At 42.4% G+C, this 25,316-nt stretch overlaps 1 long non-coding RNA gene across 1 annotated transcript; it reads right to left on the bottom strand.

Moving 5' to 3' along the window:
* Window positions 1–237: 237 nt before the first annotated feature.
* Window positions 238–24,164, bottom strand: LOC128852573 (uncharacterized). Its single transcript, XR_008450528.1, has 3 exons — window positions 23,845–24,164; window positions 922–972; window positions 238–322 (listed from the first exon to the last, which is right to left on the bottom strand). It is a non-coding gene; the product is annotated as an uncharacterized LOC128852573 (long non-coding RNA).
* Between the last annotated feature and the right edge of the window lie 1,152 nt (window positions 24,165–25,316).

The raw sequence follows: 25,316 nt of genomic DNA, 5'->3' as shown, positions 1-25,316 counted from the left end.
TACTATGGTGAATCCCAGCACCTACTGACAGAAACAGGAAAAAAAAAAAAAAAAGGCCTTTTCCCCCAGAAAACTACAGGTAATATTTTGAAACCTTTTTATGACTGATCAGTCTCTCCTATGTATCTTGTGCTGTTACCAGGATTTTGATAAAAGGTTCTAGAAATCCTATTAAAATTATATTTTATTTTCCCAAGCCACCTATATTTATCAAAGAAGTGAAGAGAAGTTGGTTACCAAATAGCTGGAAGCACCAGCCGGAGCTTCATTGTTTCTTTTCCTCTGTTTTGCAGACTTGGTAGAGGTCAATTTCTGATGAAACCTTAGAAGACAGGAGAGTTAATGACTCACATCTGCAATTTTAAATTATTCAGTTACCACTTGAGTACTCACCACAGGCACAATAAACACCGGCTAATACGAGTCATGCATGTTTCATAAAGGGAAACTGTACCCTCTGGAGTGTGTTACATCTACCTCTGAAAAGAGTGACAGCCTTTTCAAAATCATTTCAGCCCAGTTTTCCCTGCTATTCCTCTAACTTTCTGCAGTCAAATTCCCCATCGAGTAGGAGTTCTGTTCAGATAGAGGAGACAGATTGTAAACTATTACAAAAAATATTTACTTTTAAAGTCATAATTACAGGGGGAAACATTTTAGAAATGGGTTTCCTTGTGGCTTATGCAACTCTTATGCAACAACTTTTGCATCAACCGCTGTCACCTCACGTGCATCACATTCTGCTGGGCCACCCAAAAGATGGAGCGCTCTCCAAAAGCCAGACGCGTTCCCAAGAAACAGGGCAGTGGCGACCAGTATCACAGCGACTTTGCCCACTGCAAGGAAAGTCGTCTCTTGCTGGATGTCTGGGAGCAGCCAGCCAGGCATCAAATGTTTGCAGAGAGAGCATGGCCAAAGTACCTTCTCCCGCTGGTAGAAAAGGAGTCAGGCATGGAAATGCTGAACAGAAACCTAGAAAAGAGAAGAAAACAGAAAGTACTGCAAGGTGCATAATGAAGTACAATTTTAGGCAATCAGCTGGCAGCTAGCAGTCTTTGGAGCCTGGACCCCCCATACAGCCTATTCATTAATTACCTTCTTTAAATGAATTGTGACTCAGAAAACCTTACTGTGATTGCTATATAGTTACCCAGGAGAACTTTCTAGCGAGCTTACCTGCAGCAGAGTCTCTGCTGTTCCTGCTGGCTCTATTATTAACAGCAAAGCTTGTGAGGCAGAGCAAATAAGCAGGATTAAACTCCAAACATCCACAGCAGCACTTGGCACAAAATAACAGTCTGCTAAAGCATAATCTAAGGAGAAAAGAAGATTTCACTTTAAATAAAGCACACAGTGAACACCTCTGATAGGTGGGGAGAGGCACCAGAAGAACACAGCCACAGGGCGGTAACTCCAGCCCTGTTTTTATCAGGACCTGGCAAAGTCAGTATTTTCCTAACTCTGCGACACTGCGCCTGCAGCTCCCCAAGCCGTTAGCCGTTCCCTTAGACATCTTCTCTTTTTCTGCTATAATTGGTTCCCTACCCTTGACTTGGGAAGACAGTACCATGTAACATCGCTCTGCCAGCAGAACAGTTGTTCCTCTGCGGAATTAATGGTACTACGCTCTATAAAAACGTCTCTATTGAACCAACACAGCTGCTCTTTTAACTCAATTACAGAGCAGTCATCCAGGAATAGAAGATGACTTCTAAGGCAGGAGGACTCGTGTCCCTCCAGAAACGCTACCTTTTCTCCAGCTGTGGAGTCGTGACCCCTGAGGATCCCAGCCATTAAAAAGCGCCCGACTATCACAGGATCTGTCATCCGATTACCACACTCTGTCTTCAAAAGGGCTCTTTCATTCACAAAGGTATTAGCAGGGAGTTAAAGTGCCATCAATTTCACTCTGCTATCTCTTGGATAGCAGCTTCGTTTCTTCCAGTTAATAAGGTTAAAGAAGGAGAGGTTGTCAGTGAAGTCACAGTAAATTAAAAGTGAAACTTCTACATCATTGCTATTCCGGAGCTTCCACCAAATTCACCATCTTCTCCTTCAGATTTCACTGAAAATGAATTACAACTTTTAGAGAAGTAGCAGTGTTTTACGCACACTTAAACCCCTCATCCTGGCCTCTCCCTCAAACAAACATGTAGAAATTACCCATGAAAGAGCCCAGAATAACTTTGATAAAGAAACGAACTGCTTTTATACTAAGATCTTCAAAGAAAGAGGGGAGAGAGAGGTGAGATTTGGGAAGAAATTCTTCACCATGAGGGTGGAGATGCCCTGGCCCAGGCTGCCCAGAGCAGTGGCGGCTGCCCCATCCCTGAAGGGGTTCAAGGCCAAATTGGATGAGGCTTTGAGCAACCGGATCCAGTGGGAGGTATCCCTACCCATGGCAGGGGATGGGACTGGATGGGCTTTGAGGTCCCTTCCAACCCAAACTGTTCTATGATTATCCTGCAAGCCCCTCTCCACTACTTTTCCCACCTGTTACTTCTTCATAGAAGAATGCGAGTTGTCTTTCAACATAGCTGCTGCTAACTTTGGCAGTAAGAAACACCAACAAAATCCCTATTTTTAGTTTATTTATGTGATGATCCATGTATCTGTCCAAAACGAAGGTAGCTATAACAACGGCAGAGCAGTGACTAGGAGATACACAATACCCACCTTCCAGCACACATCGCCTCTTCACTCTCCCAGCTCTCCTCACCAGGTTAAGTAAATGAGAGGTTTACAGGGTTGTGGTTACAGAAGCAACAAATTGTCTTTTCCCTTAGTATGAAGTACAAAGACAGAGGAACCTACGTGGAATTCAACACATGGGTTTGCAGCTGATAATTCAGCTCACAAACGAACTCCTCTCATATGTCTCTCCAAAGTTTCACGGAACTCCAACTGGTTTTAAACTCTTCACATGTAAATAAAAAGTACACTTCTCCCATAGGTACCCGTTGGAAGTGGCGAGTCTGTCTAATGAAATAAAGCTGGAATGGATTCTGTCCCCGTTGCCTGCTGTGCTTTTCTTCTGAAGAGCTGAATACCTTGTTTGATGCTTATGAGCTCTGGAATCCTGATGGTTCCTTCCTAAATATATAGAACAGCATTTTCTGCCACATTTCTTTCCTGGGCTCAGAACTCAGCCCAACAGTCTTTGCTACATCTAAAGAAGTCAAAACCAAACCCCAACAAAAGAACCACATAATTCACAATCCCCCAAACCACTGCGACGCTACGTTGCTTTACTCCACAAAGCAACCAACTCAGGAATGAGGGCAAAGAAGAAATGTCTTTTAGTGCTGGAAACTGTGCTTATGTGAATAACAACAGTTACAGGAGGCCAGAACTGGTGCTGATTGTATTAATTCCTACAAAACATTAGTAAGGTGAACTGTTATTTACTATCACGATCAGTCAACTTAGGTTACTGCATAGAGGGGAAACAGCACTGTTCTCGCTATGCCTGTGAAACCCAGGGTGTGTTTTGACCCATGTTCTGACAACCCAGCATACTGGGTAAAAGGTGGAGATAACTGTCAATCCTATTAACCAACTACTCAATTGATAATTATCATTTCGGCATTGGGAGACATTTTCATGATCACGGTGTTAATCACAGCATTGTGGAGAAAAAGAACTGAGATAAGCAGAGATGTAATTAACATTCCTCTGAGCAGAAGTGACACACGGCTGCTGTGGCAATGAAAAGAAAAATCAAAACTGCCATGGGTTAAACAAGTGAAAGACATTAAAAAAGTCCGAGAATGTTTTGATGATGTAAAGCCATAAAAGAAGAAAAATGTACACAGCTGGGAATGGAGAGTAAAGATAATCTAAAAAGAGCTTGACTTAAATTAAAATATCATCTTTTTAAAGTAACGCTGAGGTGCAATGCAAGTGCCAAGCTCGACAGGAGCAGGAGACCTGAGAAGGAAGGAACTACAACAAGTCTGAAACAACGTGCAAAGAGTTGTCATGCAGCTCTTCAAGGTAAAATCATCAGAGTCTGTGAGCCTGGAGGAACTGACACACACTTTTGCATATCCAGTAATATGTACTGCAATAAATCCTTTAAAAAGAAGGATTTTTTTGAACTTCACTTTATTTTTAATCTAAGTAGCAAATGAAAATGATCTGGAAAGGGTTTGGGTAATTAGATTTGTCTCAAACGTATTAAGACTGCAGTGGGAATTTTGGATTATAAAATAATTAAATATATAGATATAAAAGGAGTGTTTCATAAAATGCAGCACGAGGTAAGCAAAAATACATCAGTTTGGAGTAAGTCAGCATCTCTCAAAGAAGGATTTCCCCAGTTAAAGAACAGAAGGCAGACACTACCCATGGTTTGATACCACCACTTTTGTCTTTCTGGCAGTCAGTCGGGGCCCTTGAGGACCTCTCAGCTACACAGGGGACTCTGCAGCAAACCGTGACCCAGAGGGGTCATAAACACAAGCCCGTGGAGTCATACAGGAGAGTGGCAAACGCTGCCCTAGGAGTCCTCAATGAACGCATATCCAATAAACACTGGGAGGCAGCAGATATTTTCAGGTACTTTGATTTCATTCATTTATTGTTAAAACTTCATCCAGAATTCTTTATGCAGTTCTGGACATTTGACTAGAAGGGGGAAAAAAGTGGATTTGAAATAAAAACTTGTACCAGGAGGGATCGCTACAATAACACAGAGTCTGATTGTGGATAAATTTCTGATCAATTTAATTCAAGCTTTGCCCATTCTTCAAAAGTTTTAATGGACAGGAAATTAAAGCAGCTCCTAAAGAGTAACACCACCACCTCATTTGTGTTGTTAGGTCCAAAATTCTCCTCTCTGACTTCATTCCATCCAAGCAGGTGCCACACCACCCACTCACACTGCTCAGTGCAAACTATGCTACAACCACTTTCTGAATTTCTAAGCGCAAACAACCCCTGCCCTTTATCCTCCCAGTATCCCTGCACCAAAAGCAAGTGCATTGGTAAGACCGCAATTAAACTCCAAGAATATTTACCGTCTCTTTTACAGCTCACATAACTTAACAAAACCCAAGCCACATATTGAGTCTACCACTAATTATGAACCATAGCACAATGTTTTTCCCTTATGTCCAACATAAACCTCGCAATATCCATTATCATTGCAAATTCTTTACAGCAGAGCTGCTGGATGCAAAACCCAGGCTTACTGGAAGTTTGGTTGGTGCACACATAGCTTTACAATATGTTACACCTTCCGATTTCTATTAAACTTATTACTCCATATTTCAAGCAGAAATAATATACTCCCCTTGTGGGAAAATACTGTCTATTTGCATAAGCCTTAATGACACAAGGTAAATTGTGCTGTTAGTTCGAGTTAGACACGCAATACACTTCAATAATGTGCTGTTTCCTTTTACATGCAGTGCAATCCTAAAGAAAACAGGATTAGAAAGCCCATTTGTGTTTGAGATTCCCTCTGATTGTTTTAGAGGCTATTACTCACATCAGCGTGGCGCTATTCTTCCCTCATCCCTCTCCATTATCAGTTGGATTCGGGGTAATGCTGTCCCAGGAGGTTTCCCAAACGGATTTTAAGTGAATATAGTGCTCTGATTAAAAATGCAGAGCAAGGCCAAACCTAGGCATTCAATACGTTCTGGAAGACAGTTAACAAGAATAATAAGAATTAAGTACTGCATTCAGAGATCCTTGTTCCACATTATCATTAGACCTCAAAAAAAAAAAAAAAAAAAAAGGACCATTTCACTACATGTAAAGACTTCTCGAACCTTTACAATAAATTAAACTTTCCCAAGAATTTTCCTTATTACAAATTCTCCAAACAGCAGATGAATCCAATTTTATCCAGACTGTCCTTTCCACTGCTCATCTACCAAGATTCGTAGCTTGGCGTTCACACATCTAATGTTGTCTTGTCATAAAAAGAAAGAGTAATGCTGGAAAAAAAACAGAAAGAAGGCAGGTTGCTAACTCATGGACAAGTCCATTTTCCAAGAAACCTGTGGAGGAACCCCAAAGGGACTGTCCCTGCCTGTATCACTAGTTCTTCAAGTAAAAGTTAGTAGAATGAGACAGGAGAAGCAGAAACTCCAGAAAGCAAATACTGGCAATGAATCCTTGAAGCTGGTCCCTGATCCAAACGCTGTCAATAAGCGAAAGGAACTGAGGGCTCTGTGGAGAGAAATCATTCTCCTGCCAGCATCTGCAATGGCTGTTTAACCCCAGCCAAAGGTTAACAGAGTCTACGCTGCTTTTAAACAGTCAATTCAGAAATGGCTCTTCATTTTGTCTTCTTTTTTTTTTTTGCTTAAGTACTAATTAATATTCAAGACCAGATTCCATGATAACAATATGTTAACAAGAGCTGTTTACTATGTTTTGTAGTCTTTCTCCCTCTAATGCTCAGTTTTGCCCAACATGGGCAGGGACACTTCCCACTGGATCAGGGGTTCCAAGCTCCATCCAACCTGGCCTTGAACCTCTCCAAGGATGGGGCAGCCACCACCGCTCTGGGCAACGTGGGCCAGTGTCTCACCACCCTCACAGCAAAACATTTCTGCCTAAGAGCTCATCTCCATCTCCCCTCTTGCAGCTGAAAACCATTCCCCAAGTCCTGTCCCTGCCCTATCTGATCCAGAGCCCCTTCCCAGCTTTCCTGTAGCCCTTTCAGCACCGGAGGCTGCTCTAAGGTCTCCCTGCAGCCTTCTCTTCTTCAGACTGAACCCCAGCTCTCTCAGCCTGTCCTCGTACGGGAAGTGCTCCAGCCCTTGGATAAGCTCTGTGGCCTCCTCTGGACTCACTCCAACAGATCCACGTCTTTCTTACCCTGGGGACTCCAGAACTGAATGCAGAGCTCCAGGTGAGTTCTCACCAGAGCAGAGGGAGAGAATCATATCATTGCCTATTATTCATTACGTAAAGAACCAACAGTATAAAGTTAAGACTATAACACAGATGCTCTCCTAAGCACATCCAGGCGAACTTCATTACCAAAGTCATAATAAAAGAAACCAACTGTGACAAACAACAGTCAGAAATGCTGTAGACAGGGTTGATCCACCTCTGGGCAAGGTTTACAGTCTCCTGTCAACATCAGACCACACCTCTCTCCTGGGCCAGAATACAGGACTGCCAAATCCTGTGCCCTGCTCCTGTTACCAGCCAGAAGGTAATGCCTAGGAAAGTTATAAACACACGACAAGCGCTTGTGATACCTCCCCAAATCCTGTACCCAATACCACACATGTTCAACTGAACAACTGTTCGAAGCTCTCATTCACTCATCTGGCTAGAAGAAACAACATCGCTACATGTTCTTAATCATCACAACTGAAAATATGAGTTGAGTCTGTAGAACAAGATTAAACTCTTAAAAGTCTCCTAGGAAATGACTTTAAAACACTTAGCACCAAGTCGGCCACTTCAGGGCAGAAGGAGTTCAGTCTGAACTTCCCAAGAGCTGTAGTTCTCTGGGAACCAACTCTTCTCAGATTTCCACAGTACAACAATCAACTTAAGAGTACACGGTTATGACAGATATACCACGTTAGAATCTTACATAACCCCCTCCTGCCTGTTCAGGGTTGCTCTGTACTCATGCGATATCAACAGAGAATCATGATTTCCATACAAGTTTGACACTGAAAAAGCACCATTTGTAGAGTTGAATAGAAAAATAATAATTCACTCCAAAACCACTTCATGCTTTGCTGTGTTGAGATATGTGCAACACCTCCCTTCTGCAGCCTCAAGAGCCTTCAGAAGTTGGTAAGCACCCATCAGACCTACTAAGCTGACGAGATTGCTCTGGACTGCTTCATGTTTACCTGCTCCCCCTCAAAGCTTTCTGTGTTGCTGCCCAAAGTTTGGAGAACTGATGCTTCTTCCTGGAGGAAGTCAATACGCGGAAGTGAAAAATCAAACTGAGATGCGAATAAAGTAGCACATCCCTAATTATATCTTCCAGAAGAATTTAGTCACAGATAGGACTGGAACTCAAAGCAACACAGTCCTTTATCATAGATGCAGTCCGAGTTTCTGTAGAACAGTTTCCTATTAGAAGTGAATTTAACCTATATTCCTCTTTCCAACTTTATCCTTTGCTAACTGGAAACACACAAAAGTAAATACAGCCTCCCAGCCTAATGCAATGTTCTGAAAGGATTAAACAGAATCTATCTGAGCAAACATAATATCGTTACACGTTTCTCAAGGAGGCTGGAGGATTATTAAGTGCTTGATGATTTTCTGATGAGAGAAGCAAGCTACTCTGGGACATGTCTCAGCCTACATTAGTAGGATTTTTATACTTTTGCCTCATCAACTGGATTATCAGAAAGAGCAAAGTCATTTAGAGAGACAGATATTTTCTTTTTCAACAGTATTGTAACAGCAAAACCAACCAAATCTAAAGAAAATTTATTTTATAAAAGCTGAAAAAATTTAATATGCATGAACAATTGGCAACATGCAGCAATCTGTAATCACTGGAGGAGCTCTGGACATATCTGATTTTTCCTGAGATTAAGTGAAAAATACAGCAAAAGTTTGCTTTGTTGGTTGTCTCTTTTTAAAATGGAAGATTTAAAGAAGATTTAAGTGGAAGATTCTGCTTTAGAAAAAACTCTCTCAATATATCAAAATCACAAAAGAATGCCTCAGAATGTAGCACTCACCCTCTGATTTATAAAATACTAATAGTTAAGAATAAAGATAATTAAAATTGCCTACTCTTGAACTGTTTTGCACATCCAGGTACTTCCTATGCTTGATGCAATTTGAGGTGTAACCCAAATGTGAGCTCTGGGAAGCAACAAGTAAAGTATCTCATGGGATGACAGCAACCCATTTCCTGTAAGGAGCACAAAGCCCTTAGAGAAAATGCATTAACTGCTTTTGAAAGGAATAACTGCACTCCGTAAGTTCGACACATAAACAGGAACCGTTACCTGTTCAATGTTAGCTAATTCATTTAATATAACAGAAGAATTCATTATATCTACTTGCATTTTCATACATCTGGGGCTGGGGGGACTGGGGAGGGAAGAGGAATCTCAACCTTCATTTATGCTTCAAGCGGTCTGTGCGGAAGTAAAAGCCAAGTCATGTCCTTAGAGCACAAGAGAACAGGAGGGCACTTAGATGGAACGGCTACATCAGAGGGACCTTTGGTTATGACGCTGTCGGGCAAGTTAAAAAGAAGGTGATATTAACGCTAGCCCAGGCTCAGTGCAGGCAGGAGGAGAGCTGAAAGCCACTTCTTTGTGAATTGCTATGACAGAAGCCACCTGCAACTGATTTAATACCCCTATCGTTAGTTTTACAGGAAGGAGTGGTGCTCAGCTGCCAAAGCCAATGCTATACCTTGCTCTTACAAACAAGGATTTCAAAAATTAAATTCCATTTTCATAATATTTTTTAAGATAACACGCATTTCTGTTCCATACAGAATTGCAGTTAAATTTCAATTGATGTACAGTCAAAGAATATCTGTTTTGGTGAAAAAGTATCTTTTTTTTTGTCCAAAGCTTTCATGCCACTAAATTCTTATTCAACTGAACCCACACAACTAAACTGACTGTAGTTCTGCTGCGGCAGAGACCTTCGCAAAACAAACACTGATGCTCAGATCTTGGTTTCTTTTCAAACCCATTGCCAAGCTATAAAAGTGGAAGCACAAGCATTTTTGCGTAAGGCACATTTCTGCTGTTTAAAACCAGAAACATTACTATGTTTTCTATGCACATTTACTAAACTTAACGGAAGATTCCTTAGTGCTGCAGGGAAAAAAATCTGCTTCTCAGGGTTTAAAGTCCAGTTGGGATTGGAGCAGCGTATTGATTCATTAGTGACATAATTAACTGGAATCAGTGAACTATACCTCCAGGATCAGTGTCTGCAACCCACCGAATCCAGCATTTACAAAATGTTAGTACTTCTAACTTTCTACATACTCATCTCTAACGAATCCCAACACGAAGCGTCAGGTCCAAGCTTACACCTCCCCTTCTTAGGGGAGTTTCACGCCCACCTCTCCAACTTCGAGACTTCATTCTTTCACTTGCGTTGTTTACACCCACACTCCACAGAGGTTTTCATCCAGCCACTTCACTTGGCCAAGGCTAGAGAGAAACGGGTTATAATGAAGGTTATAATGACAAAATTTCCTGTTGGTTTCAAGCAGGCAGTATTTTATCCCTCACACCCTCATATTTTTTCATTCCTGTATTAAATCAGAAAGGTAGCTAAGACCTGATGTTGCGTTAACTGTTATTACCCATCTATTCCACTTGGAATTGCTACCTGCAGTTCTTATCTGTGCAACTTAAAATTATTTACCCAGATTTCGAAGTCTGAGTATCAACACAAACTTCATTAGAATTAGATAATGAAATAAGTGTTGGTTCTATTTCCAGAAGTAATCACGGTAAATCAATCATCAAAATAAACGTAATGCTTTCAAAGAAAAAAAGGAAAATACACATACCAAAAAGTGCCTGTCAGACTTGGTCAGCTTTTTCCCCTTTTAGACTTCTGCAGGCAGCCTACATCAAAAAGAGCTTCATTTTCAGTTGTTTGTCACAAGTACGAACAGCATTCCGTACAACAGTACATCACTGCAGGGAAAACACGTTCCGCGTGGATGTGAAGTTCCAGCACAGCCTGGGAAGAGCGATGATAATGGGGTACTTGTCTGGCTTCCTCTGCTGGACTGCTTTTGCTGCCAGCATCCTTGAAAACAAGAGCCACATCACTCGCTTTGCTGCAAACAATTCCTAGGAAACCTGCCCGCCGGTTCCTATTGCACAAACAGCCTCGCTGCCCCATTTCCAAGCTCTTGTCCTTCAACAGAAACAGAGCCAAACACCAGAGCATTTGCCTGCGTGACCCCATCTCGGGGTCCAGAAAACATGGCAGCTTTCATTTCCATTAAAAACATAAATCATGGTGTAGGGCATCAACAGGATGTGATCGAAGAACTGGCACAGTTTTACTGATCTGATTGCTTGTAAATCAATTATCCTCACAAGCGTCCTGTCTCAAGTCTGCTTAGACAAGATCTTCACCGACCACAGACGGCGCGGCATCCACGTGCCACAGCATTCTGTGTGCATAGACACCCCTCCCATCTGCAGCCTACAGGAGACTGCAAGTTGCATAATACCCTTTTATATTTTAAACTAGGCTTTAAAGAGAGTGGTTGCAGCTTACACACCTATTTTTCTCCTGAAAAGTCTGGTTTTATGCAGTTGCATTGACGGTATTCCTGACAAGAAACTGGGTGATCTTTTGACTCTTACAGAATGTGCTCTTCTAGTAGGGGTGGGGAAAGTCCTCGCCAGAGCCAGTAAGACCACTTCAACTCTTACACGGGTTGGCAGTGACACCACGTTTCAACTGTACTTCGTGGCAACGTCCTGCCGTTCGCTCATACAGGCTTCTTCTTCAAAAGGCAAGTTGGAAAGAATCGGGAATTACCTTGGCTGCCCTGAACAGACAGAATTATAGAATCATAGAATAGTTTGGGTTAGAAGGGACCTTAAAGATCACTTAGTTCCAACCACCCTGGCATAGGCAGGGACGTCCCACTAGACCAGGCTAGATTCTTCAATTATGAGCACCTAGCCCACAAACACAAATACTGTTAGAGAACATCAATTCAAGGGCAGGTTTTACTGAGAAATTAGTACAAAAACCAAAGCAGTGAAATCTACACCAAGGAACACGTCAAAAGAGGTTGACATCTTATACTGCATTAAACCACCCATGGCCATGAGCCTATAATTTGAGTCATTTGGACTTGTATATAATGAAATCAACTTTTAAAGGCTTCACTGTGGTCCAGAGATGCTAAAGCAATCAGAATTAACATACGAGTTATCATTCCCTACACACCAAGCCCATATCAAAATCAGTGATTTTAAGAGATCGAGGTCAGGCCTTCGACACTGAACACTTGTCACGGAATGCTCTTGTCACTGAATACCTAGCAATGATTAAACCGCAACGATTAAACATCTGGTTAGATTAAAATACGGTTGTTCAAGGAGTTTGAGGAAAACAGCCACTAGCGGGTGGAAAATGGAACTGATTGCAGGTTTGTTAACCTGAGGCAGTAATTGGACCGCTTATCACTGTTTCATCAGCGCATCTTTATATGTTGAATAAAGCAGACACCAGATTACTGCTTTAATCAGCATCACAGAACAGCATGTTTCGCTCTGCTTCCCAACAGCTGGTTTAAGGGGAATAAAAGGTTTATTTGATGGGTAAGCTGGAAGATCTCCAAGGGCCCTCTAAGCTGCCACTTTTCGACAGTTGGACTTCCGAAGCAAGCTGAATCTTTACAAACAGCTGAGTTTTCTAGGGCATGAAGTTTCCTACAAAAAAAGGTCAAGATAAATTTGCTGCCTCCAACACAAAGATCTGTTCACTCATCCTTTAACTTAATAATGTCAATTCTATTTTGTTGTGCCATTGGTAAGGACAAAACATTACGCCCTTTAGATACATCAACTTAAAATCTAATTCCATAAAACAGATGTAGTATTTCACTACCTAAAAATCATGCTGCTGAATTGTGAGGTTTCACAATTGTAATTCCAAATTCAATCATTTTCACAAAAAAAAAAATCTCTGCCTCTCATTTTTCTTTCCCCTTACTGCGGAAGAAACCCAGACAAGCAGAGCAACCTGCATGGAAGGGAACCTCTATGACACAGATGTGACGAACAACCTCCTTGAATAGCTCTGACTGCAGTATAGGACCCATGGAACATTATACTAGACAGAAAATGAGATTGTTAGAAGCTCTTTATGTCAACTTGTTGCTACTTCTCCTGAAATCTGTGTTACTGTGATGTTGAGCACCTATAAATATCCCAAAGTACACAGCACACACCCCACCACCCACTCCAAGAAACCACCCCAAACCAAACACACACAAAGAAAGCAGCGTTATGAAAAATAAGTTCTCCCCGGTATCTGATAACAGCATACCTAGAATTACCTCAAATTATTAAAATAATAGTCACAGATTCACAGAATAGTTTGGGTTGGAAGAGCTCTTGAGATCATACAGCTGAGGATGTCCCTAGGGTTTGCTCCAGTGCCCCCAGCAAAGTCTGAAACAAAACAAACCACAGTGCCACCGGATCCCCACCGACTCTAGGAATTTTCTAGTGATGATAGTCACTAGAAAATCAAGCATCTTTCCTGATGTCATATAGTTTTATGTCACGTGTCTTTCGCTGTGATGTGTATCTTTCACACAGCAGTGTAAAACAATTCCAAAAGTCATATTGACCATTACAATGGGGGTTCTCTCCAGTGTAAATGCTCCTCACAGCCACGCATTTGCTTCCCGACTCCCTCAGTTTGAAGATTAGATCCTCTTTGGTAAAAGGCTTTGTCCTCATACTGCCAGAGTTAATTCAACTCCCAGGGATACTGAATTATTATTATCTTATACATTATCTTCAGTTATTGAGCAAATACAACCGACAGATTAAAAACCCCTCAGTCATCGGGTCATTTCAGCTTGACTTACACAGTCACAGAAGAGCAGGGAAAGGTAAAGCCCAGCCCACCGAATGCTGAGATTTAAAACGTACAATTTGTAAAATGGTCATTTGATAACACTGGTGTTTGCATTACAGTAAGAAAATAACCGTCAAGTGGAATCGTAGCCTTCAAGGGTCCCTTCAATGTGGGCACACGCGCCGTGCAATTTTGTATTCTGCTGCAGAAGTTAACAAGACAGTCATAATTAAATTAAATTAAAACAGCCTCCCAGAAATCCCTAAATTATGCCTGGGAGCTCTCGGGTCCCTCCAGGATTAGGCAAGCACAAAACAGTTTCATAGATCTCTCCATTCCGCCCTGCCTGTTAAAGCCACAGCACCGCACCTCCAGCAGCATCGATGCCAAGGACAGGCTTTAGCCGGAAGCATAAGAGGCAGGCAATACGGTGTACAGTTCAACAATCCCATGCTGTTTATCACAACATTTAGCACAGACATGCAGGCACCCAGGACTTCAGTTCTGTGCCCGCACACACAAGATTCGTGAGACACAAGGACAGAAGTTACTGGTTTTCTCTTTTTGTTTGCTCCCCTCTCACCAGTTTTTGTCTCATTTCACAAACCCACCTAGAGATCATTTATGGTCCACCTACAGGATCACAGAGAAGCCTCTGGAGACCCAGGCAAGGATTGCTGTCGATGGCTTATCTGGGTCAGGACTGAAACCACAGGTATGGCATTTGGGTTGGCGTAGAGAACCACGGCATAGAGGAGCACACATCCTCCAGCCTGCTAGAGCTTATGCCACTGCTACAGGTCTTTACTCAGTTAGCTGAAGTTAATACTAATTTGGTATGGCTCCGTGTATCAAATTTCATTCCCAGATACGGCAGCAGATACATTCAGGTATGCGAATATGTTGAAAAGCCCACACACAAAAGCAATTTTCTTGCTTTAATGAGAAAGGACGGCAAATTGAAGACAGATCATTCTCAACACAGAGCTTTTATCAGGCAGACAGAAAAGAAATCAAGGCACCCACTACAATGAGATAATATAGTGAACTTGGAGAAGAGGAAAATTCCTTTGAACCCTCAACTCACAGAGCTTCAGCCAGAGACACTTCAAGATAAGCAGCAATGCCTCCTTCAGGACAGTGAGCACAGGGAAACGAAGAAAGCAATTAGCCCTTTCTCTTCTGGACGTGCTCTATACTTCATCTCATCCAAATCCTCTCAGTTGGTTTTATCCATTAAGATATTAATTATAATTAATATAATGGATACAATATAGTGGATAATATTGTTGTCCAGCAAGATCTCCACTAAGATCCTGTGTTTAAGCACTGCCTGACACAATAGCCTCAGCTCGCATGCACCCAAAACCCAAACCACAAATCAAAAACCCAAGCAGCATACAAAAATGAAAAGAAATAGCACTGCATGTCCAGGAACGACACACAGTGCCTTTCATTTAAACTTGATGAGATATCTCTTGTTGTTTGACCTCCCACACAGAGTTCCCTCAGCTGTTCCCCAGGGAGTTCCAGAACAACCAGCCTCTGACCTCCTCAAGCGCCCTGAGCAAAGCCCAGGCTTGGTCTTTCTTTTCAAGACAAAAACAGGGGGACATCAACCCCAAACTCGAGCAGGAATAAAGGCTGCAGATAAAAACAGAGGACAATTAGGCTGACAAGACAAGATGGCGTTTCACCCTGCGTCTTCTCATTCCAGGTCATTCACACACACCGGATGTAATGTTCCTTCTTTAGGCAGCAAGAACACCCACCGCAAAGACCAAGATCGAAATGATAAAAGATTTCTTCCCATTAATTTCATTTGCTTGAAGAAATCTCACCTCTTCATTAGGATTTGCACTGCTGGTGGTATCTGAAAAGCAGAGAGCTACCCAAGAGCTATTCTGTTTACTGGCTGTGTGACAGTCACTGCTGCATCATCCAAACCAGGCAGGACATGGTCTCTCCATCACTATAAAGCTTTTTGTCTGGTATTCTTTCAAAGAAGACTGTTTTGGAATAGGAAATGCACCATCCAGGTGACCACAATCTGGGAGAGCATCAACATTTTTGGTGAAATGAACTATATAGAAGCACACAGTTCTGTAAGGAACTGCTTATGCCACTGTCCACACGTTGCGTTGTATCAGACCAGGTTTTGAAATGGAAAAAAACCCAAACAAAACGAAAAACCAAATCCCAACCCAAAGCCATATCTAGAAGAGAAAAAAGTAATTTCTAGATGACAGAGGACAATTTCTTTTAATTTTCATTTTTTACCTACTTCTGTCTATTTGCACATTAACAAGAGAAGGGAGGGGTGGGGGAAAGGAGTTTTCAGTTTTAGTCTTTATTTCTCATCATCCTACTCTGTTTTGATTGGCAATAAATTATACTGGTTTCCCCAAGCAGTCTGTTTTGCCCGTGGCAGTAATTGGTGAGTGACCTCTTGCTGCCCTTATCTCAACCCACGAGCATTTTGTTATAGTTTCTCTCCCCTGCCCAGCTGAGGAGGGACAGTGATGGAGCAGCTTTAGGGGACACCTGGTCCCACAAATTAGGTCCCACACCTAATCTATGCAGTCCATACCTGTAATTATACCTCAAAAGAAGGCGAGACAGTGTGCACACTCAGCAGTGACCTGTAGATGCGGCGAAAACCAACAGGATGGCAACAGAGAGGTTCCACTGGGAACTGTCTGATTTCACTGCTGGGGACAAAGAATAGATGTTGTTCTTCTGTTTATATGAGCCAACGGTCTTTCTTCACCAGCAACACCACAGAAAAGCTCCTCGTTTGAAGGATAGCCAGGTGAGTTTTGGAAGCATTTCTTAGATGATAATAAGCAAGATGGGGTTTGTTTGGTTTTCTTCTAATATCGGGAGTGCAATTGGGAAGCAAACTACCCCAAAGCTAACACCATTCAGTTATTACTTTAGTACCTAAGAAATCATTTCAAGAGTTGGACAGTTGGACACTTATGCCTTTTATTCTGTCAGACGTAAAAATCTGGTGTGCACACAATCATTTGGAAACAGATACATTACATTTGATTAACCCTGCTATACCTTCTGCTGTTTCCATCTGCAAGTAGGCATGTTCTAGTGAGTCAAAACAAAATGACCAACTATTTGTGTGGGGAAAGAAAGGATAAGAAGGTGGAGGTATTTCACTGGGGTGTTTTCTGCACCGTATGATCTACTTCAGCCTCAAGGAAAGAAACAGCTCCAGAACAAAGCAGCCCTTCTACAGACCAGGGACCGTTACTGTTCTCAAGGGGAGAATTTAGCACCAAACCCAGAAATGACAGTTTCCAGTAAAAAGAATTACTATAGAGATTTGAAAGGCTCATGATATTGAGTTGAACAGCTCGCACAGGGGGCTGCAGAACAATTCCTGCAGTTACCTCCAAAGACCCCCAAGCTGTGCGTTTGATGGGAAGCGATACAGAGGCAGCACCTCCTCACGGCCTGTAGCACCAGTCCCCGTGCGGGACCTCAACCGGGACACACAGTGCTATCAGGACAGCTATGCAGTAGCCTGGGCCCTTGCTTTCCATTTATACAACCTAGTACTTACTTCCAAAAAGCCATTCCAGTTTAAGATTGAAAGTGCCAACAAAAACTATGAAAATACTTGAATTCGTGCAGCTGGGATTGTACTCCTGGCCTGTACAATTGTGATACAATTATTAATTACTGGATTTCCTCCCCTCTAAAGCCCTGGGTCTGAGCGCCCACAACAGGTGATTAACATACACCAAGAAGCGAAAGATCAATCCGGTTCATCACGTCCCTCTCCTGCACAGAATTCATAAAGTGATTACTCTCGTAATGTTTTCCCCACTGCTGCCGTTCATATTCTCTACAAAGCAGTCTCTGCCACTGGGACATCAGCATGCCATGAGCTGGAGCATCCTGCAGGAGAGCTTTGCATGAGATCTACTCGCGTTCTGACTACCAGAGGATGCCAACCATGGTAGGAATAGGCAGCCGACAATTTCAGAGCCTTGCCTTCAGAAAGGCAAACCTTTAAAATCCCAAGTTCAGCATGATTCATTGCTTTAAAAAGAAACTCTCAGCATAATTCCTAAGACACATACGGCGTCAGCCAAATAAACTGTTCCTCACTCAAAGCTGGAGTTGGACCTGGTTGTACAGCACTGCGATAACTGCTCACTCACTGAAAGGGATAAATCTCAAAGCGCCAAACTCAGCCTTTTACATGTCCTGCTTTCTAATAACCCAAATGTACCAACAGAGACAATCATGACAATTGACTATCAGAGTCAATTGCTCCTCATAATTAACTGTTCCGTCTAATATCTAAAGTAAATCCATCTTTGGAGAAGAAGAGATTGACATGATGCAGACCAGTAAAGCTAAAATAAACCAACATAAAAAGCCCCAAATGGTAGTGTATTCAATTACATAAAATTAGTAGAAGTGCCCCCACACATATGGGGAAAAATGAACATATGATCAACCTAATCGGATTATCCTAAAGGAGCTTCTAATAATAGGCCCATAATTAATCTTTTTTAGTCTTGGCGTTTGCCTATAATCGTTCTTCATGTCTATAATTTCATTTGGGCAAAAACTAATTTTATCAAAAGGACGGGTCTTACGGCCGCCCTGCAGTGGTGAGGGCTGCTTTCCTCACCCAGGTACAGCAGAGTCCCCCGTCTGCGCCACGCTCGGCTCTCTTCCGTGCCTGGTTTTACTCTCAAAAACAGGGGAAAGCTTTATTCGGATCTTTAAAACACAGTTCCTTCGGTATACTAAACAGATAAAATATAATAAACTGAGGAGAATTTATCAGAAAGCCCTATGACTCCTACGAGCTCCCAGGACAATGACCTTGCTGGTGTACTCTTACCAGACTCTTCACTGTTCCCCTTAACAACCTTATTTTCCAGGGGTTATTGCGTGAGTTTTGAGAAAATAAGTGCTCTTTTATCGAATCAAATCGCATCTGTACCATGAAACACATCATCTGGTATTTTAGGCTGTGTGTGTGCAAGCACATATGTGCCAGTGTCTCCATACAAAGCAACTTATATTTTATTATAAAGTTTTCCTAGGTTTAAGAAATAGATGAGTCTTGCAGTAAAAACATGTTAAAATAGCCCAAAAATTCAATTTCTTTACAAGTTTGATGCAAGAATGAAGGCTAAAAAAAAAGGGGGAAAACAAGGAAGTAAGAAAGGAAATTTTACAGCAATTTTACCTGTCCCGTTAATTTCTTTTAAAAACATAAAATACAGCTAAAATATTTTCCAGCTACGGACAAAATGTTCATTTTTCAGCTCATAAAACTAATTCAAACCTTCTCACAGGACTGAATACATTCAGGAAAGTGATTCTCTTTCCCCAAGTTATTTTGCGCAGTTACCAAGGGATGCCACTGCTGGAAGGCGAGATGTTCTCTATGTATATTCGCTTTCCAGCTTCCTAAAACGTAATGTACCACAGAGGCTGATGTTCCTTCCCTATTCTGATACGGACAATCATGGTCTTTTGGTTATGAACCACACATGAAAAGAGTTGCAGCCTCCAGAAAGACCTCGAGCACCATCACTTCAGCCTCTCAGACCTCCACACCCACTTGTCACCAACACACATGAAAAGCAGACTAATAAGGCACCGCGAAAACCCCAACAGAGGTTAATTAAAAGTTAATTTCTATGCTATAGGCTACCAAGCTCTTACTAATAGTAGAAATAAGAGGGGGAAAAAAAAAAAAAGGTTTAGAGAGAACAGAAGATTCTGGAATGAAATCTCTATGTTCTGAGCAAAACCAGTGAAGTTGCTGTGCAATTTAAATCATGATGGGAAGAGATGAGTTCCTTGGCATTGATTTCTTCCTCATAATTCATCTCACGGCTACTCCCACTACACACCTCAGCTGCAGCGCTGGCAGGTACGAGTTAAGATCAACACAGCCAGGGTTCTGCTTGGCAAACACAGGAAAAGCACGGGAATCCAAGCCTGCTGCCACACCAAAACCTCGTCAGAAAGGGAATGCAGGCCTGCAGAAGCTGACTGGAAGCTAAAAGCTGCACTACTAAATGCAGGTAAGCAGGGACCAAAAGGGTGTACAGCAACTGTCCCAAGAAACAAGGGACAGAAGAACCCATCCGCAGCCAAACTGCAGGGAGGCAGCAGAGATCATAGAATCATAGAATCACCGGGTTGGAAAGGACCCATTGGATCATCGAGTCCAACCGTTCCTAACACTCCTTTAAACCATGTCCCTAAGCACTTCATCAACACGTTCCTTAAACACCTCCAGAGAAGGTGACTCGACCCCCTCCCTGGGCAGCTGTTCCAGTGCCCGATGACTCTTTCCGTGAAGAATTTTTTTCTGATATCCAGCCTGAACCTCCCCTGGCGGAGCTTCAGGCCATTCCCCCTTGCCTTGTTCCCTGTCACTTGGGAGAAGAGGCCAGCTCCCTCCTCTCCACAACCTCCTTTCAGGTAGTTGTAGAGAGTAATAAGGTCTCCCCTCAGCCTCCTCTTCTCCAGGCTAAACAACCCCAGCTCTCTCAGCCGCTCCTCGTAAGACTTGTTCTCCAGCCCCTTCACCAGCTTCGTTGCTCTTCTCTGGACACGCTCCAGAGCCTCAATATCCTTCTTGTGATGAGGGGCCCAGATGAGATGCAGGATGTTCCACAGCTGCCAGAGTTTAAAAAGGAAAAACATACCAACCCTAAGAAACTGAAGAGCACTTTGGAAAATGAAGGGGGGAAACTGCATTCTGGAGGGCAAAGAGGCAGTCTAGCAACCAGTTTTCATGGGGAAAGATTAAAAGGAATCACCCTTCCTCCAGCAGAGCATGCGCAAATCCAGAGACACAAGAGCAGTCCTCAACAATGCACCGTAAGGAAGAGTATTTCAACTTAACAATAAAATAGTAATGTTATCGGTATCAAACAATGCAGTCAAGGGAAAACTGCATCGTAAACAGAAGCCAGTATCCATAGAGGTGGCAAAGGCACTGTTTAAAGGAACCCTCTGTCTCCGATTCTTCCCAAAACCTTCCAGAGCAGATGCGCTCTAACGAAGGCAGAGCCTGTGCCTGGCAGCACACCTGCGAAATGGGTTCCTGCCACCTTCTCTGTCCCCAGACCGCGCTGGAGGCCACTGAGGTGCAAAATGTGTTTGGACTCTGTTCATCTCCAACACAATAAGCCAGGCATAGGAACACAGCTCAGGAGTTTTTATACTCACATACGTCTGTGCACAACCTGACCCCAAGACAGCACACGGCTCTGGTTCAAATGCATCTCTCCTCACGCACTCCTTCGACTCCCCCTGTTCCTCACCCCTTCCAGCCGTATCGCTGCCCTTCCAGAGCGCTCCCTGCTCGCACAGCCTGGCACAGTGGCACCAGACAGGAGCTCTGCAGGGGCAGTAGCAATGCTTCAGTCACTCTGGGGACTGGCTGTGTTTAGGAATGCTGTGTAATCGTCAGTGTTCTGCGAGTAACCACGGCTCAGGACTAAAACATACGAAAAATTGTAAAGACTCTGTTATACTTAATATCTGCTTAGTGATGTTGCATTTAGAGGAAAGATTCATCAGCTTCAAAACGCTACTGGTTTTTTGCAGCACAACAAAGTAGCATAAACACAAGGAAACCCATTAAGTGGGTGCTTACTGGAACCTCACAAAACATGACTCCAACCTGAGTTGAGGCTGTTTCGGCCCCCTAAATACAAGAGGCCCTAACTTAAAATGACTGCTATTTGTCTATCAAGCAACCTCAGAATGAGTCTTTGGGTGCTGTGGGGAGAATATTTGAACTGAGCCAGGTATTTTTATGCAAGGGCGAATATTAAGTACTGAGCAGGTGCGGTAGTTAATTTTCATAATGTTCTTGGCTATGCAGTAGATAAAGCATCACGAGTTTCATTACAAGGTAAAATAGATTCAAACAAATTTTGTTTTGACAGTAACTGTCATTCAAGTGAGTAAAAAGTACCCTCATTGAATTTAATGACAGCTGACTTAAAAAAAAACACACGAAAACAAGACAATATTACATAAAGGAAAAAAGTCAATCAAATTATGAAACATAAATAAAATGCTAAATATAGGGATGCCATGGTCTTCACCATGCTTAAACATCAAATACTTATTTATCATATGTACTTGCAAGAATACACTTGTAGTTTCATCTAAAGAGCACCTAAACCTGCAAGAAGCTGAAGAAGGGAATGCTCCAAACTCCCAGGTACCAATAGCCAGCCCTTCCAAACCCCCGGGGACTCCAAACCAGCACCCCCAAGACCCAGGGACCCAACGCTAGGATTTTTGCCCTAGGATTTTAGGAGCCCCTCTGGGATTTTTGCTACCTCTGACCCACTGGAGGTTCTAAAATAAGATTTTTGGCCTTGCCCAATTTCTAATTCACGAACCTCAAACTCACTGACTCATATACACAACAAAATCCAGTACACCTTTCTCTGGTCAGGAGGTGGACTGCATCTTATTTTAGTCTTCTCTACTCTTATTCTTGCTTCTTCAAATGTCTTCACTCTTCAAACACTGTCTGAATCCCAAACAAAGACTCCAGGTGAAGGGAACGCTTCTCATATTTTCTATCATTGTATTTCTCAGCGTTTTTACAATGCCATGTAAATAACAGCATCGTGGTATAATGTAACTGCAATGCTGTAATTAATTTTGATACCTGTAATCATAGCCTGTATTTATGGCGTAACTGGAGAACTATAATCAAGGAGCAAAGCCCAGTTCCATATTTGATACGTTTTCACAGCAAGAGCTCTGTGGTTATGCATCTAAATGGGGGAAACAAGCCAGAAGATGAGCTATACCAGGAGCACGCTTTTAAAAGTCATTGTAATTAGAGATGCTCAACAAATAGCTCAGCTGAATAAAAAGAGAGAGAGGGGGGGGAATAGTGCTTTGCTGGTCTTCAGAGAAATATCAAGCTTTTGACATTTTCACATCTTTTAACGGTAATTATGATGCAAGCACAGAAAGTGCATTCCAGGTATCACAGAGAAATGAATCACTCCTCGATCTGCCCCAAACGCACCCAGCTCCCCGTGCTGTACCCACTGCCCAACAGCAAACTACAATCGTAATTATTTAACAAACACCAGGGCCGCTTTTGAGTCTGCAATAAAATTTGTTTGGAATATCATAGCAATATTGTGGCCACAAAGCTAAATGAACACAGAACAGCTTAATGGAGGTCCTCTAAGAGAGGAAGATGACCATGCTTAATAAATAAAACCACTTGCTCTCCTTTTCTCCTGCCCACACTGTTCACAAGCAGAGAAGTACCTGCACCGAAGGAGTCACTCGTATTGTGATGGAACAGAAGAGACACCAGCTATCAACGTTTAACGTCTCCAGGGCTGTTCTTAGAAAGGAGAAGGTACCTTGGTGCTTTTCACACCCTTTAGGAGCTGACAGGGATCCTGACCTTTAGACTCCCCATTCTGTCCTATCCCTAAGAGGATAAGAGAGTGTCAGCTATTTACTCACTGTCTTTTGTCTCTTTATTTGGATGCCTGATGGTTGCAGCCCTGTTCTTTATCTTCTCTCCATCACTGCCTAACAGCTCCTGCCTGTCCATTATTTCACTCTGTCTCTCCTTTGTCTTCCCAGTCTTAAGGTCTTGAAAACCTTTACCTGACTGTGCCGGGATCCCTGCTGCTCCATGTGCTGGCAAACCTTGCCTCATTTACCTTCCTTTCACTGTTCTTCTGGCGCTTCCACAGCCTGTCCTTCCCACTCACGCTGCATTAACACACATCTCACCACTCCTATTACAGGTCTCCACAACTTCTCAGAAGGTCCAGAACTCCGACTCTGCGCCACACTTTCCTTCTACATCCAGTAGTTCGTATCTGCAGAGTCTGAGCAAATTAAAACCCATCTCTCTCAATCCATCCCTGGGATTTGAGTTTGCAAAGTCATCTGCGTACTTTTAATTACACGAGACAGAGTGCTTTGTTTGGTTGTTTTTAAAGCTCAGACAACAGAACAGTAGAGAAAGCAAGGCTGCAGGCATGGCCAGGTCCACTCCCACACAAAGAACTCCGTTTGTTCCAGCACTTGGGAGCTTTGTGCTATAATGAACTTCTCCACTATTCCCCTGTCCTGTGATGGTAAAACTACCTTTAGGAATATCCATGCAAAACTTGTTTTATCTGGTGAATGATATATGGGTTGGCCAAGTCTGAAGACATACAAACACTGTCCTTCTCATTCGTGTCAGAGGAAAGAGAACGAGTACAAATCCAAGGTGATTACCTGCTGCTGTTTCATCACCTCGTGGAAGCAAGATGAGCGGGGACTCTCAATGTCCATCTTCCAAACAGCTGAGCTCATATAAGTCAGGGATGGATTGATTTTAAAAAGACCAATAAGGAAACTCCACGGATGTCACACACAGTGCCCCGTGCAGTGCCCTGACAGCAAGCGTGGAAGAAGTAGATCAAAGCTGATCTGTTGATACTGATCAACATGGAAAAGATCAAGTGTTGGATGATCTTGGTCACAAAGATGAGTTGACCGAAAATAATCCGTCCAAGCTCCAGCTGTTACAACTGCACTTAAAATAATAAAACTTCCATAAAACTACAAACTATGCTTTAACCTCATTATGGCCTATGTAAAAAATCCCCTCCATCTAGAATGTAACAATGGCATGGATTTGATTGACGCCGTACATCAGTCATGGACAGTTTAATACCTCCGTGCTTCTCTTTCAAACGCTTAAGACTCCAGAATACAGTGTCAACTGCAAAAAAACATAAACCGTATTTTAAAATCAAAAGCAACAGAACTTCTCTTCTAGTAAAAACCAAAGCAAGTAGATTAAGGGCAAAGAAATCTTTGCGGCAATCCCACTTCATCCATATCCTAGTAAGCTGACGGATGGAGAGAGCAAACAGCTAATTATTACAAGAGCTACAGACTGAAGATAAATGCATCTTTTTAAGAATTCCCTCTATATAACCGTTTCTCCCAGTGAATCCAGTCTAAAATGTAATGAAAAGATTTCCATTACATCCAAAGGAGGGATTAAACAGTCACAAATTTTCAATAACATGCTGCCTGGAATGCTAATTACGCTTTTCCTTTTATGAATAATTAATTTTCTATTGGGTCTTATGTCCTTGAGCTGAAGCCCATAGCTTCTATCAGTATTAACGACAATTATGCATTCAGATCCACAGAGATCAGAGAAGCTACCCGGAGATCTTAATATACCCAGTCTGGTTTAACTATATTGATTTTCAGTTTCATTTTTAGCCAGTCCTATGACAAACATACCACAAACATACAAGGTTTCAGTTCTTTTTAAAGGGCACAAATGACAACTGTAGTTTATATCAGCATCTAACAGGAGTTAAACGGCTAATCAATTTAAAACCAGTTATTAACTACTGCTTTAAAAGATACCAAACGTACAAACCTCTGAGAAAGAAGTGCTGCAGAGGTCCAAGGTAACAAAGGTCTGTGATGGGAACCAGGAGTGCTGATCAGAACTGTTCAGGGCAGGGAGATCCAGTGCAAGCACAAAACGGCTTCTGCTGTCACTCCGGTTTACAAACTGCCTGTGCATAAGATTAGAAATTGCAAGTGCTTGATTACAACTTGGTAGGGGAGTTGAGAGTAAAGCAAGACAATTATTTCTGAAGTACAAATAACAGATGAAACACAGCCACTGTGAACCACAGAGTGAGAAAGGAGTCCTGAGACACAAAGCCACCTTCTTT

The sequence above is a fragment of the Cuculus canorus genome, chromosome 6, assembly GCF_017976375.1.
Source record: "Cuculus canorus isolate bCucCan1 chromosome 6, bCucCan1.pri, whole genome shotgun sequence".
NCBI lineage: Eukaryota > Metazoa > Chordata > Aves > Cuculiformes > Cuculidae > Cuculus > Cuculus canorus.
Note: the sequence above shows the minus strand (reverse complement) of the source record. Positions and strands in the feature narration are given on the sequence as shown.